The sequence below is a fragment of the Micromys minutus genome (assembly GCF_963924665.1).
Source record: "Micromys minutus genome assembly, chromosome: 27".
In the NCBI taxonomy this organism is placed as follows: Eukaryota; Metazoa; Chordata; class Mammalia; order Rodentia; family Muridae; genus Micromys; species Micromys minutus.
In genome coordinates, this window is record NC_137962.1 from 23548763 (window position 1) to 23565761 (window position 16999).

Here is a 16999-nt window from a genome sequence, read left to right on the forward strand (position 1 = left end):
CTGAACACACACATCTCACACACACCACACAGACATATCACACACACAAACACACACACCACACCTCCCTCTCTCTCTCTCACACACACACACTCACATCTCACACACATCTCACACACACCACACAGACACATCTCACACACACCACACAGACACATCACATACACAGAAACACACACACCACCTCTCTCTCTCTCTCTCTCTCTCTCTCTCTCTCTCTCTCACACACACACACACACACACACACACACACACACACACACACACACCATATAGTTGCTAGTATTGGTCACATTCTCCCAATTTTACAGAAAACTGTAGCAAAAAAAAAAAAAAAAAAAAAAAAAACAACTAATCTACAACAACCCTACCCCTCCCAAGCTTTAAACCCAAGTAGACTGATAAAATGTGGGCAAGAGAAGCTGGCCCAGGAGTGGCCAGTGCCGGCCCACCCCCTTCACCTTGTGCCTGACTCCCTACTGTGTGCTGAACCGCAGCCGGTCCCTGCAGCTAGCCTGCTCCTGAGCTTCCAGCCTGGGCTTTCCTAACTGAAACTCTCAGCCTTCCTCTCATTTGGAGAATTGCTTTTTAGGTTTTGCTAAACCACATCTTATTCTGCAAGTATCTTCTCTGGGGTGCCCTGCATATGTGTTTAGGGCAGGCTTTTCGTTCTTTCTGACGGTGGGACCTCTGTTGTTATGGCTGTTACACTGAGCTGCCTTTCCATGCTGGAGCCACAAGCTTTTAAGAGTGGAACCTGCCTTTTCATCTACCTCACCCCCAGAGGGTAGGTGAGGTCACCACTCCAGAAGAGACCAAATGCACACTGATCCTACCAAAGGCTGAGAAGTGGCTATGAGCCCAGTGTATAAACCCTAAGCTCAGGGATGAAGCTCATTTGAAGTTTCCTGACAAGATGCCATCTCAAATTTTTAAGCCAGGAACCACGTGGTTTAAAAAGTCTCTCATCCAAACCAAGGCTGTCCAGTGCTCTTTGTGACTTGACTTTAGTTGTTGTTTGTTGGACAAAGGTGGGAATAAAGCCAATGACCTTTCTCAGGGTGGGTGAGTACCCTACCACTGAGCTACATCCCCAGCCTACGACACGATTTTCTGAAGGTCCTAATAGGATTCACTCCTCAAGGCTGTTGAAAGGGGCTCAGATGGAGACTTAGCTCAGAGCCGCACTGATCGGAGAGCCCACCTCGTGGGTTACATTCTCCCAGGCCACACAGAACCAGTGGCTGGGGTGAGGTGATGCCTTGACAGGTAAAGAACCCACACCGAAGCAGGGGGACCTCAATTCCCTGCACTCATATAAAAGCAAAGAGTTGTGAGTATGTGTGTAACCCTAGCTTTTCTGGGGCAGAGACGGGTGAACGCCAGGGGCTCTGTACCCAGCTGGTCTGGCCAAAATGGTATCAAGATTGGTGAGAGGCCCTGTCTCAAAAGCAAGGTGGAGGAACAATTGAAGAAGACACCCAATGGTGACCCCTAGCTTCCATATGCACCCACACAGACACCACCACTACCTCCACCATCCCACCACACATGCACACACATGCAGGTGCACATATGCATGCACAGAATGCGGATGCATGTTGCACAAGAAACACAGCCAGGAAGAAGGTACTGCTGTTACTCTGCTTCTGCTTTATCAAGAAAATAACTCTTGTTGCTGATATTTGTGAAGCGCCGGAAATCGAACCCAGGTTCTCACACAGTGCTCTACCGCTGAGTCCTGAAGACAACTTTGCAATGATTGGAACGGTTTCCTTCTTTTCCTCCTGTCTTTGTCCACCTTTGTCTGCCTCCATATCCGGTCTCTTCTGCTTAGCCCGTTCCAACAACACTCACCCTCTGTAGAACACTGTCGCCTGGTTCTAGCATCGAAGCCAATTGAAATCATTCGATTAAAGTGTCTCAATGTGGTCCTTTCCTAGTGTGTCTTGCTGTGTCATGTATACTATTTATACACATGAGCACACCAGATATAAATGCACATGTATGTGGATAGGGAGAGACACCTGTAGTCACATGGTGTCTTAGGGTTTTACTGCTGTTAACAGACACCATGACCAATGCAAGTCTTATAAAGGACAACATTTCATTGGGGCTGACTTACAGGTTCAGAGGTCCAGTCCATTATCATCAAGGTGGGAGCATGGTGCAGGCAGAGCTGAGAATTCCACATCTTCATCTGAAGGAAGCCAGAAACAGACTGAGCATCCTCAGGAAGCTTGGATGAGAGCCTCCAAGCCCACCCCCACAGTGACACACTTCCTCCAATAAGGCCACACCCTCTAATAGTGGCACTCCCTGGGATAAGCATATATAAACCATCACACATGGGAAATGGCATTTAAGCTAGAAAAATGGAACTGAGTGGCTTTGTTGAAAACCTTGTGTTTTAAAACACACACACACAAACACATACTTTTAGTATTTCCTTAGATAATCACAGCCATTACCAAATTATTTGGGAGGTGAAATTCAGTAGGTTTTACTTTCCAGTCATTGCTCATTGTGCCAAGGGATCATAAGAGACACCATCTCAAAGGGAATGATGCAGGCCCTCCAGATGCATTCTGGGAAACATGACTGAACCTGATTATAGCCAGCCAGCACTTAATAACAAACTATTCTGTGCAGTGTATCATGGGATGATTTTGTCTGCACTGTGCCAACACTGGAGTGAACACTTAGAATCAGATGACCATGATGTCATGAGCCCACGGGATCCCCACAGTGCACGTGGTATATCATGACTCTCTAGAACCACGGAGCCCAAGGCTGAAGCCAAGTGCTAAGGAAAGAGGTAACCCTGCGTGGACACCCCATGTCAGTAGTCGGCAGACTCTGTCTGAAGGCAGCACACTACGGCACTTCACGGTTTTGCATGTTGCCAGGTTAGACATACACAGGCTTCCACATGGACTGGCAAACACCACAGCCTGTCCCAAACACTACAGAGTTGGTAACCAGCAAAGGTCTTGAGAATCTGAAGTGGGAAGAGAATAAAGAATGAAGGAAAGTTTGGCAGAAGGCAGAGAGAGAACTGACAAGAAGTACAACTTAGAAGACAAAGGGGAGGGGCGCACACAGGATGGCAGGAACAAGGACAGGCACAAGAGCACTTGCCACCTTAGGGATGTTACCCCACCCCTCACCCCCGGTTATAACCCCACCTCCTCCACCCACCTCCTCCACCCATGGGCTCCTGGCAGGATTCCAATGGCAGGATCTTATTCTCCTCCCTCGGGTCTTTTCTTCAAGCCACCCTGCCCGAGGCGTTGGTTGGACTAGCTCATGGTAGATTTCACATCACCTCTGCTTCCTGAGATCTTCTCTTCGGTTCTAACTACTGTCCAATGCACCATTTCCTGGTTGTTTGTTTCTACTGGAACTCCAACCGCATGAAGTTAGAAACACTGTGTTTCTATCAGATTTGCAAACCTGCAGCATTTGTTGCCAAACCCAGAATGTTTCTTTCTTATTCTCCTTTCCTATGTGATGTTCTGACCTCTGTGCCTCTCTCTCCTCTCCTCCTGAACTCGTCCCACTTCCTGTCTCCCCTAGATCTACCCCTCCCGTACCCCCTTACAAAAAAGGCAGGTCCATGATGTTTAACATATATTTGTTAAATACGTTTAAAACAAGAAATCTCATGTGGTTTAAAAAAAAACACAAGGAATAGTTTGTTATTAAAATAGAAGTTGTCAGAAATTAGAAACTTCATACAGGGGAAAGGGGGTTCGTGTATTTGGACAGTTTGGGAAGAATTTGGGGGAACCTGGACTGTTGTACCACTCCCAAGTAGGAGGTTCCTAGGAAAAGCCAGGGCATTCTGGTCTACTTCTTTAATTCCTAGGCAGGTCTGTGCCTAACCCATCCCAGACAAAACAAACTGTCCAGTTTTCATTAGGGAAAAAAAAGTCAGTGCATGCTTCTCATAGCTGAGGCGAACACCAGAAAGCTCAAGTTTCTCCCCTGGCCACTCCGTTTTCAGACTTTGTATCTATGCAGAGCCACTGAATTTTTCCCTCAGTCTTTCAGACAATTGGACACACATACTGCTGGGAAGTAAGAATGGTGTTCTGTGGTTCTGAACTCTGGAGGAAAAGGATCCTTGAGACCTACAAGGGGCTCTGGTACATTGGGGTTCACCTGACAATGTTGCTTACCCACACAGAAAAATCATCAGTAGTTGGAGCTTTGTGGGATACATCTGCCTAGCCTTAGATCACATCCCAAACTCTCCCCGCATCATTCACTTCCACACCGAGTTCCTGGGTGGACAGAAAGGCACAGGACGTGGGAGAATTCACAGAGCAAATATTGTCTATGGGAGAGAATTGAGTGCCGCAAGACTATTGGAGGAATGGTATCCATTGCTCTGTTTGTTCACACTTACCAACAGGAAGCATGCTTTCTGAAAGGAACAAATGGGGTAAAGGGAGGAGGGGGGATGGGAGAGGAAGGAGAAAGGAGAGGGGAGGAAGCAGAGATGGTGGACCCGGGGCTGAGGGCCAGTGTCCCAAGACACTCTAATCTTGGATGACTTGCTGAAATTGTAACTGGTTATAAGGGATATTTACTCCTGTCTAGTTGGCTTAAATATGATGTGACTTACACTAAGCCCCCACTCCAACTAGCAAAGCCTCCTGCGTGTGAGATCCCGTTGATGAATGAGAATCACTTCTGCTGTTGTCCCCAGCAGGGCTGTGGGCTCTGAACTTCTCGCACACTTCCATACACGAGCTCTGTAACTCCCATCAGCCTTAGCACCTCCACTTTCCAAACTGTTTTAATGTGATGCCTCAGGTCTGCCCTCAGTGTTCTCTCAGCGTGTACTGAAGAAGTGACTTGGTTCCCTTTGGAATCAGAAATACTCAAAACAAAAGGGAAGGCTTGGCGTGTATTTAGTTTCTCTCATTATAAATGTACTCAACAGCTTGACACGAAAAGCTCAGTATGTGGTCTAAGCATGTAGATGTTCCTGCTGTTTTAACACACTCGACTACAGTTAGTTTTCTTTTGAAAATTTTAAAATAATCTTTAGCCTTACAAACTTTATTATTAAAAAATTGAAAAATTAAAAACAAAATCACATACCAGAATTGATCAGACCCAGAGACTATGTAGCTCGGTGAAGTTCTGTTAGAGTTAGAGCAGCCGTCCAGAAGAGAAGTTGTGGAACTTCACATTGGATTGTATACTCTCTTTATCGAATGTATTTTTACACATTTACCCACCGCAAAAAATCAAGAAATCTGTGACAGGATCAGAAATAGAACAATCCACGCATCTCCTCTCTGATAGCTCATGTCCATCCACTGTGTCTTTTCTTATCTCCCACTGGCTTACAGCTCTGCCAAAAATACACAGTTCACACACAAGAACACGGGAAAAAAATCCAGACAGTTCCAATGCTTGCTTTGCCAAGCCACAAGTTAAGCAAACGGTGACTATCCCAATCCAATGTGACATTTAGCAATTTTAAAGAGCTGTCCAGCAGCCTTGGCCATTAAGGACGTGCAAATTAAAATGACTTGAAAAAATCTCTCTCTCCTGTGTCTGGATGGTCATCGGGAATGCACGTGACAGAAAAGCTGGTGTGCATGTGTGGAGAGAGAAACTTTCATATATCGGCGGTGGGGGTGAAAATTGGTGTAGCCTCTTGAAACATCGGTCTGGAGGTTTCTTCAAAACAAAACCAAACCAAAAGCTAGAACTGTATTTGCCACAGGACCCAGCTATGCCGCGCCTGCGGATATTCTCATAGGACACTGTATACCACAGAGTCTCATCTGTGTGCACGTCGCTGCTGTGTTCACAGTGGCTAGGAAACACAGCCAAACTAAATGACCGTGAACTTATGAATGGGTAAAGAAAGTGTGATGTCCTGGTTTGCTTCCTAATGGTCTGATGACCACAATGACTAAAGGCGACCTGGGGGAGAGAAGAATATATTTGGCTTATGTGTCTCCATCACTGTCAGGAATTTGGAGGCCGGAACTGAAGCGGACTACGGAGGGAGGAGTGCTGCTTTCTGTCTTGGTCTCATGGCTTGCTCAGGCTGTCAACCAGGACCCTCCCACCTCAATCATTAATCAAGAAAATGCCCCATAGATTTGCCTACAGACTGGGCTAATAAAGGTATTTTTTTCTTAATTGACACTTCCTCTTCCCAAATGACTCTAATGTGTGTAAAGTTTCTAAAAATAAAAGAAAACCAACAACGAGAAAAAGCCAACTAGCACGGGTAGATAGACATGGTGGAACATTACTCAGCTGTTAAGGAAAAAAAAAATGAAATCATGAAATTTGAGGGTAACTGAATTAAATTGAAAAAAAATATTCTGGGTGATGTAGCCCAGAACTGGAAAGACAACACTGGGAGTTTTCACTTACACAAGAGCTCTATTTTGAATTTCTCTGGTGTGTGTGTGTATTTAAACTGGGACACACATGGACACTGTGAAGGAAGCTTCAGTGGGTTAAATAGGTTTGGGCCCCATAGATTCATGTGTTTGAATGCTTGGCCCATAGGTAGTGACACTATTAGGGGGTGTGTCTTTGTTGGGATAGGTGTAGCCTTCAGTGAGGAAGTATGTCACTGTCTTTGGGGTCCTATGATCAAGCTCTGCCCAGTGCAGAAGAGCCCTTCCCACTGGTTACCTGTAGAAAAGACTGCCTGCCTTGAGATCAAGATGTAGAACTCTCAGCTCCTTCTTCAGTACCATGTCTGCCTGGATGCTGCCATGCCTCCTGCTGTGATAATATACGGACCTATAGTCCGTATAAGAGTTGCCTTGGTCATGGTGTCTCTTCATAGCAATACAACCCAAACTAAGACAGGAGTAATCTAGGGAAGAGAGGGATGTATTAAGAAAATGGGAGGGATAAAATACAGGGAAAATTAAAATAGAAGGAGTAATATTGTAGACTGAAATATTCACACATGTTAAGATTTGAAGGGAATAGGAGAAAGAGACAGCTAACCAAAATGAAAGAAGTATTAAAAAAAACTTATATGGAAGCCCACTATCTCACAACCCAATTAAAATATAACAGGACAGGATAGTGGAACACGGGATATGAAAGACTGGAGGCTAAAGGTTTGTTAGGATGGGATGGGAAGATAGTGAAGGAGTCAGAAGGAGGTGAGTTAGCTAAACGAAAGGGGTATGAAAGAGGTTTATGGAAACCCACTAGTTTGTAAGGTTAGTACAAAATACGATTCATTTTTTAATAAAGAAATTTAAGTGAAGAGATTCTACAAGGATATACAATGCTGTTCCCAGAAGACAAGGTTTAGTAAATGAAAAAAAAAAATCTCAGTACCAGGCATGGGCTATCTCCCTACAAGTTATGGTGAATGAGGCTCCAGTATCCCGAATGACAAGGTATGTACTATTGTCTTGACTACCTAGTTACTGCTCAATGGTTAGACCCAACTGCTGAAGACACACTTTTTTGTTGAAGGACATGGAGAAGCTAATCTTAAAGCCTCCTCTTGTTGGCTAGCTTTCCTAGCACAGGTAGTGACTACACAGGCTGCTGGGGGAGAAGAGACATCAATAGTCTTACCCAGCATTGGACTCTGCCACAGTGAAGACCTACCACGGAATATGTGCCTGCGGGGCGATGGTGGCATCAAGGTTATTTGGGTAACCAGCTGCTATCTGGTTAGATTTGAGGCTTGCTCCACAAGACTGAGACTATAAACCTGGTTTAAAAAAAAAACAAAACAAAACAAAAAACAAAAAAAGAGGCTTGAGCAGGGCCTAGGAGGAACCTTCTATTGTTATTTATTAACTGGACATCTTGTCAAACTGCCTTCTAAATATGTGTTTTTGGTGCTGCTCCCAACGTTGGTGAGTGCCGCTTCTTTTTCAGTGGGCAGTGATTAATGCAGAGACTCATTAAAATGCCAAGAATATTGACGGCCCAGCCCTAAATGGAACATCTGCATTAATCCTTTGAACTTTCTCCTTAGAATGCTCACAGCCCAGGAGGTGGGATTTCAGTCTCACCTCCAGCTCTGCGTGCCGCTTCCCCAATTGGAGGAAGTACGTAACTGGGGGCGGGCTTTAGGGGCAAAAGCCTTATTCACTTCCTGTTCACTGTCTCTGCTTCGTGCTTGTAATTAATAAGACCATCTCTCGGCTTCCTGTTCTGGCCACCATGCCTGCCTGATGCCATAGCCTCGTGATGGATTCCTATCCATACAGAAGACAATGAGGTTGTTTTACAGCAGCAACAGGAAGGTAACTACTACATTACTACTACACACGGACTGCATGCCATGCCCTAGCCAAGCAGTTTCTTAGTATATCTCATTCAATACCCACTGAATGAACGTCGATCAGACTTATAGAGGTGAGGTTTAAAGACCAACATGGGCTTAGAACAGAATAAGTTGACATGTACTGGTTCTTTTAAAGCATGACTTTACTTGGTACCTGGACCAGAAAAGCTTTAACGGTGGTCCATCGCCCCTGACAACCTGCTGACCCACACGTCTGTAGAACCTTGCTTGCTTGCCGGCCCCGCATTACAGATTTAGAGTATAAAGTCGGTGCTCAGATTGAACTCGATACTGAGGCCTTTCAGGAGCTGTCCTGGCTTCAGTTCACCGCTGGACTCTCTTCCATTCTCCTTGGCAATGGAGTGCAGATTCCAGAGAGATTCCCACGACCAGCCACAATATAGGAAGAAGACTGCGAAACCACTTTTGAGACTAGTAATGGTGCGTAAAATTACACTGCCGAGTTAGCCTGATGAGGTGGCCACTGTGGCCTTGGGAAGTGACTAGACCCGCCTATGCCACTAGCATCCTTATTACCAGACAGTGGATGCCACCCCCCACTACCCTGCAAATGCCACGCCTCCACCACCCTCTCCTGTGAGAAGTCCCTTGTGACCTGCAAGTCCACAGAAGGCGCCTGCCACCCCATAAGAAAGTCCCAGTGAGTAAAGGGGAAGTGTTTCCAGAGTGGAGCCCAACCACCGACAAACTGACCAGAAAGAAGCATTTCCCCGGTGAGCATTTTGCTATTGTAATTCCTGCTTTTAAATGCAGAGACCTGAGATGTAGAGAAATGATATAATCTGCTTAAGATCACCGAGACGGCCAATGGCCAAGTCATTCTTCGAGTGTCTGTTCACCCTGGCCCTGCCCTGCATCCCTTCTCCATAGGCAGAGCAACAGCTTACATGGAATTAGAAGATCCACTGTTAGGTTTACTTGAGCTGATGATGTAATTTATCTTCTTTGTCGCTGTTAATGACACTTAATGACTCAGTGGTCAGTTTACCCACAGTGGGTCACCTGGAAATACCTGTTGTGAATATATAAATATATACACATCCATATACATCCATAGACACATATATACATACATACATAAACACATACATACATATACATACATACCCTCCAAAGCCTTGTACATTGAAGGCCTGGACCCAAATGCAAACTGTGTTCAGAGGGGAGAATCTGCAGAAGTGATTGGCCTGTGAGAGCTCTGCCTTTATCAGTGGGTTAGTTAATGGAAGGAATCGGATTCTAGGCAGACCCCTGTGAGATGGTGGCACTGTGCTGAGGCCTGGTTGAAGGAGGTAGGTCACTGGGTGAGTGTCTTCGAAGGGTATTTCACCCTGACCCTTCCTTCCCTCCCCATCTCCCTCTATTCCTCAGTTCTTCCCTCCTTCCCTCCCTCCCTATTTGTCTGTCCTTTCTCTCCATCTCTGCTTCCTGACTACCTTGAAACGAGCAATCTTGTCCCACCATGCCTCACTACAGCCTAGTAGTCAGCTGACCAGGCTCTGCCCAAGGTGGGCGATCGGGTGAGCATAGCAGGACTCATCCACAGGGAACAGAGACCCAGCCATTGGCTCCTGGAGGAGCCGCGTGTTAGCTGAATCCTTACGGCCAAAGCAGAAATGTTCACGCACTTCTGTTAAATTTTGAGCTCTCGTCGGTCTCTAAAGACCGTCCTGATTATTCCAAACTCACAAATGTAATCCGCTCCATCTCACTGGCAAGAAGTGTGTGCTCACCGTCTTTAGTCATGCGATTTTGATTGAAAGCACATGTCGTGGCTTCCAATTCCAGCCAAACTCTTCATTGCAGTGACCATAACAATTTACCTCAAACAAGCAATGTAAGGAGCCGAGCTTCCTCTTGTGGCCAGAAACCCCCCCAATGCTAAGAACTCCCAACACACACAGCCTGTTTACCACAATGCCTCTGCCACCACCAATGGCCTCCTGGTCAAAGGGAGTTTCTGTCATTGCCTAAGGAGACAGGACAAAGCATGAGTATCCGAGGTGCCTAAGAACAGGAACTTTTTTTTTCAAACGACCCATCCAAAAGTTCTCCACATTTGGTGAGAAAAGTACGGCCTAGAGGGCAGGCGTAATAATAATTTTAGTATCTACCCATCCTGCAGGGTTAAGAATGGTGGGCAGGTTTTCTGCTGTTGGTTTTTGTTGTTGTTGTTGTTGTTGTTTGTTTGTTTTCTTTGGGCAGTGGTGATTGACTGGTTGTTTGGTTTGGTTTAGTTGTGAACTTAGAACCTTGCAGATGCGCGCATTTACAAGAGTTTCCTGCCTCTCTGCCTCCTCAGGACCATCCCAAGGTACAGCCCTAGATCTTAGATGAGAACTGTGAGGGGAAACATTCCTCTTTTCTTTATAAAATAACCCACCCCAGCTATTTCATCACACTAAGAAAAATGGACCAATAAATTAAGCCAAATCAAGACAACAAATAAGAGAAATATACTTTATACTATTTTAAATGCCTTCAATTAAACAACGTTGAAGTAACCACCAAAGAATCTATACATAACCGGTATGCCTGTCTTCCGGCCTCTCACCTTCTAAAACCACCAGTATTCAAGCATGCAGCTTCTAACCTCATGACTTTGTCTAAATCTAATCACTTCCCAAATGACCCAACCCTTAAATGGCACAGTCCAACTAAAGTCTCACCCACTTCACACCCTCTTGAGCCCTCAGTGGGGACTGAGTTTCGACATATGAACCCTGAGGGTCGGGAGAGATATACTTAAACCATCTCCAAGCTACAGCAGCCTCCATGGGGAAAGCTGGTCAGTTCAGAGCAGAGCAGCTGCAGCCAAAGATCTGAGGGCCTGTCTGGAGTCCATTTCTGCAAGAAGCAAAACAACTGAGTCGCGAGGGGCCATCACAAGAGATGTGTGGATGACTGGAGGCTGCACAGCGGGAGTACATCCTGTCTCCAGGCTGTACTCAGAGCCTGCCCTTTCCTCTCCGAGCTTTTCGTGCTGTTTTAAGTAACAGTCATACGACTTTGGTGACCAACAAAATGTTAGGCAAAATCACTATGAACTAACACGAGCCACCTCCATGGAGAAGGAGCAGCCAATCAGAAGCCATCGTGGCGGCTCTTCCTGGACTTTGTTCTCAAGCGCCATTTCAGTAGCTTCCAGATCCTTCCAGGAATAGACCCCATCTGCTCCGCGCTCTTTCAAATTCTGGTCCACCGTCAAAGCTCAACAAATCCCTCCTCCGAGAATCCCTCCCCAGAAACCCAGGTCCTTGAAGCCTCTTCATCCAAAATAGAGGCAGCACTTGCAAGATGGAAAAAAAAAGGCTTTAAAATGAGGTGAATCCCAGGCTGGCTCAGGATGTGCTCTTTGCCTGGTCTTCTGGCTTCGAGTGGTACTCGCCCACGAGGTGAGATGGCGCAGTTAGCTTGTTCAAATAATCATCTAACTCAGAGCTTCCCGGGCTACGTTTGAGCCACACCCATAGCCCAATACCGATCAGAATCAATCGTTTGGCATTCAAGGAAGAGCCTGAGGCAACCGGGGTGGGCAGGGTCTCTGCCGCACTTCCCACATTGTCATGAGACTGCTTGGCTCCTGTGTGAAATGACGAGCCCTCTCCTGTACTTGCTGGATAAGTCCGGCACACTAAGACCCGTGGAAAAGTGTCTACCGTCAAGCCAGCGGTGCCAGCAGCCAGCCGAGAGGGAGCCTCTGCTCACTACGTATGAGACCTGGAGCCCAAAGACGCACAGAGCAGTTCAGGGTTGACCTCATTTGTAGCAGAAGGCATGGCAATTAGAGCAGGCTAGACAGGAGCTTCTATTGGATATCAATTTCTACCCTCGCCTAGTTTAAACATTTCATTCGCTTAAAAGGCTAATGCTACCTTTTAACAGTATCCAACCAGCTTACATAAGATAGATTTAAAAAAAAACATATGAAGGAGTCCCTCCCAAGAATGCAGAGTAGGCAGCTACAAGTATCCATACTTCCCCTGGAAGCAGCTACTGAGCTGGCAAGAAACACTCGATGATTTGGAGAACCTCAGCCCACTCTGGCATTTACAGCAACCGATGACATGGCTGATCAAAGGGGGGCTTGTAAACTCCACTCTGTTGACCTTCAGCATTGTGCACACCAACTCCCATCCCCCACCTGCCAGACCAGCAGAAGGAAGCCACACACACTCTGGTCCACTTTCCCCTATACAGCTTCCTGGTACTTCCAGTAAGGAGGAGACAGGGCTTGAGCAACACCGTGAATCAGCTCGACCGAACAGACACTCATGGAACACTACCCAACAACAGCGGAACAGATATCCTTTTCAAATGCACACGGAACATTCTCTGGGATGCCAAAACTTGATGCCAAAAGCAATTGCCAGTGGGTCTTAAAATTACACCTTACGATCGAATCCAGTCACTGAAGCAAGATACTGATCCATGAAGGAAGGGAGTTAGAAAATGCACCAATGTGCAGAAATTAATTTATCACTCTTAAAGAGCAGTGAATAAAAGCAGAAATCATGGGGAAAAAAATTTAAATACTTCGAGATGATGAGAACGGCACACAACAGACCCGAGCTCCTGGGGTGTTGCTAAAACAGTGCTCACAGGAACTTGAGTAGCTACCGATAGTTACTATACAAAAGAATCATCACAAACCAGTGACCCCATACTCGGGTTTTATGTGTTAAGGAACTGACAAAAAAAGAATCGCAAACTAAATTCAGAGATAACGGAAGGAAGAAAAGAAAGATGGAGACAGAGATAAGACAGAGTCCAGGAAAGCATCCGGAACTCAAACCAGCTGTTTGTTTTTATACCTGGGACAAGGTGGGTGAGACTCAAGCCTACGGAAGAATGAGACCGGTACTGAGATTGGCAAATGGGCACGACTCCTGACCTTACAGAGATTGCAGCCCACCCCCCCCCCGGAAGCGCTGTGAGAAACTGTCCACAGTGAAGCAGATGGTCACTGTAACAAGGACACAGTGACAGCCGACTCGAGACTAGCTCAATGGTCCTGTAACAGCAGAAACTCTTAACGGCCACAGAGCTCCGCAGGGCAGTCCTTAGGTATATTCGTCTGATGGAATATAAAAGCCCAAACTCATAGGAGCAGATAACAGATTGTCAGTTACCAAGGCCTGGGGTGATGGTGCTGAGGGTGTTGTTCAAAGGGGATAAAATTTTAGTTATGCAGGGTGGATCACCTCAACTACAACTCGTGTAGTTAGTGACAACGTTCATGCCGGAAATTGAATCTGATGCTTCACCTGAGCCAGCTTAGATCTAGCTATCAATGGACCAAAAAAATTACTAAACCCTATTAGAGCCTGGTGCTCTAGCCACCCTGCCCCCACAAAACTAGACAGATGACCCGAAGACATTGCAAGGTCATAGGCTTGGTTCATTTTAAAATACACAGGATGTAAGATGTAGACATGGGCTCACGTAAAGTTTATGTTAAGAAAAGGAAGCAGAGGGAAGGGTGAGACCTAGGTTATGTGTAAGATCAGACCCTCCTGTCAGTCAAAGAGGAAAGTGGGAAGGGGGTCTATTAGGACTTCAAATGTGTACTCTGCGCTCAATTAGCTAGTCTGCTTTCCTGGGCTGATGCCTGGCCTTAAAAAATGGTACAATAAACCACCTCACCTTTGCTGCAGAGTCTCTTATGCTCTAATTATGAAGAAAGTATGCTTGTTTCTCATAAAGAAAACATTTGAAAAATCCCCAAGACCAGTGTGACGGCCATAAACATGTCAAGCCGCTTGACTGAGGCACCCCGTAATAGGGACACATTTCGAAACACGATGCACCGTGCACAGCTAATCCAATTCATATTTACTTAAGATTTGAGACTTAGACTTGATTTTTAATTAGAAAAATTTAAAACTCCACCAACAAAATTAATTCTGGGAATGAATGAATTTTACCAAAAATTAAAGGCAAATCTATGCCAACCCAATGCATTCTTCCAAACAGAAAAGGGGCACATTCCGGACATGTTCTTCAAGACTGCTTAATATTAGCCTAGACACAGACAGCAACAAAGAAACTGGAGAGAAAAAAAGAAAATAGTCTTTGCAATATAGAATTTGAAAAGTCTTCCAGGGTATTGATGGGCCCGTTTCAGTAGCACACCGCGAGGACGAAACCCTGAGATTCCGTGAGTTGTCTGAGGAATGTGGGGACGGGAATTTATGTGACATACATACTGTGCTGGCAGGATTTGAGTGGAAACATGATGGACACAGGCATGAAAATCCACATTTGACAAAAACCGATAGTTCTTCATTTAAAATATACTCCACGTGCGAGAATGGGGTGAACTTCCTCAGCACAAGGAAAACCCTCAGCATCCTCATGGCGAAAGGCAGAGCTTCTCCCAAAGATGGGACTAAAATAAAGGATCCCTGCTCTCAACACGACCATTCAGCATTGTGCTGGAAGCCCTGGCAAGAATTATTGGGGGAGGAAAAAGAAGTCAAAGGCATCCAAATTGGAAAGGAAGGGCCCAAATGACTTCTGTCTGCAGATGGTTTGTTTCTACACATGGAAACCATCAAAGCTGACATCCAAAGGGAAGTGCCAGAGTTTGCAAATGAAGTCCAGTTTCTGGGCACCAGTCAGCTGGTAAAAGGGGTTTCTACACAGCAGCAATAAAAATATCAGAAGGAGAGATTAAGAACACAGTTCCAGGAAGGTGGGTGTGATGCCTCACCCCTAGCTGAGGGACGATTGGCATTTGATTACTTCTGGGAGAGGTGAGAGTTGTCTTTTGTTAATGATGTGATTTCTGGTATACCAACCACACTCCAGAGCAGGCCACATGCCCAGAATTAATGGCCTAACAGAAACTGGACTGAGAGGAGAAAGGGAAGGAAGGAGGGAGGCAGGGAGGGAAGGAAGAAGGATGGGAGGAAGGAAAGAAGGGAGAGAGACTATGGTGCGAAGGATCTGGGAAAAGCAATTGGGGTAGGGAATAAATATGACTAAAAAGGTTTTAAAAATTAAAAAGAAAACAATCCCACCAACAGCAGCACCAGACTACTCATGGATAAATTCTATCCAACACCAGAGCCTCAGACTCTGACCACCACAAACATTAGTGAAAGAAGAAAGAGAAGACCTCAGTAAGTGGAGAGGCATCTCACCTTCACGGAGTGACTTACCTTCAGGAAGGAAACCCTAGCCAACCTGTTCTGTAGACCCAGCGCAACTTCCGAATTCCAACACCCTTTGCAACGTCCTCTGCAGAACGAAGATTTGATGCTCTGACTTCTGTGGAATTTCTGGGACCCCGAAGAATCCAAAGCAATGTTGCCAAAGAAAAACAAAGTTCGTGTCCGTGCACTTGGAGTCTGCGCACTTGGAGTTCATGCACTTTCCTATTCCAAAATATACTGTGATGTCACAGTCTCGGGGACAGTGGACTAGCCCAGGGAGTGACACAGAGAGTTAAAGAGGAGAACTCACGTACAGAACCAAGTCAAGAGCCTTCAGGTTTAAGGAGAAAGAGCATCATCTTCAACAGATGATGCTGAGGTATTAATAGCCACAAACAAAAGACTTTGGATTCCCTCCTGAAAGGGTTCTCCAGCTTTAAAGCCAAATTCAAACTCGATTAACAGTCTATACATGAGAGTAATTGATGCTTTTACACAGGACCTGAGTTAGGTTCTCAGCACCCACATCAGGTAGCTCCCAACAGCCTGTAATCCCACCTCCAGAGGATCCAAGGCTATCTTCTTGTCTCTGCCGGCAGTGGTGTGCACACGTGGTACATACACACACTCAGACACACACACATAGACATAAAATAAGTAAATCTACATGCTACGGCTTCACTTTTTTGACGGATCTTCCAGTTATATCGCATCTGTAAGGTGAAGAAAGCTGTTTGCATCTTTAATTAGAATTCTAATGACTGTCCGCACCCCATCCGGCTAACACTCAGCGTTTGTAGAACATCACTTTCGGATGGTCTCACTGGTAGTGTCTCTGAAGACTCTGAAAACTCTAGTGTTGCAATGTCTTCATTAGGGGTGGCAAGGAGCCATTGCAAGAATAATCAGAAAACATTCCAGAAAGGATTTCAGATTTCTCCCCTAAAACATGTGAGAAGATTCTTTGGAATCTTTTCATATTATAATCACATACTACTTAATGTTGGTTCCTACCAGTCTCATGTAGGGACAAGTTTCAATTACTTCCATATCTGCCCCAACTTCTCTGAGTTCATTATTTCTCTGTGCATGGCTCCGAAAACTGGCAGGAAGCTGAAAATTATCTGTACCTTCAAGTTCATTAAATACCATGACTTTCATGTTAAATCTTGTCTTCCCTGTGCAAAGAGTTTGCACAAGTCCTTCACATGCTGTGCTTCTGAAATTTCCCTGACCAGCAGTGTTGTGTAACTATCATCCTTTTGGGTTAAGGGGGACCTGGCCTCCAGATTGCTCTGCAAGAGGCCATTGTCATTAGAGAGACACACGGTCAATGCATGGTCGTCTAGAGTGCATTGCTCTTGCCTCTGATCTGGAAGACTACGAGCCTCAGGCTTCGGCAAGGTAAATTCTATTTGCTGGCCAAAGGTGAATTACGAAGTCCTCGTGCATCACGGACAATGTAAACATGACCGCTTCCTCTATGAAGTTAAAATCAAAGAGA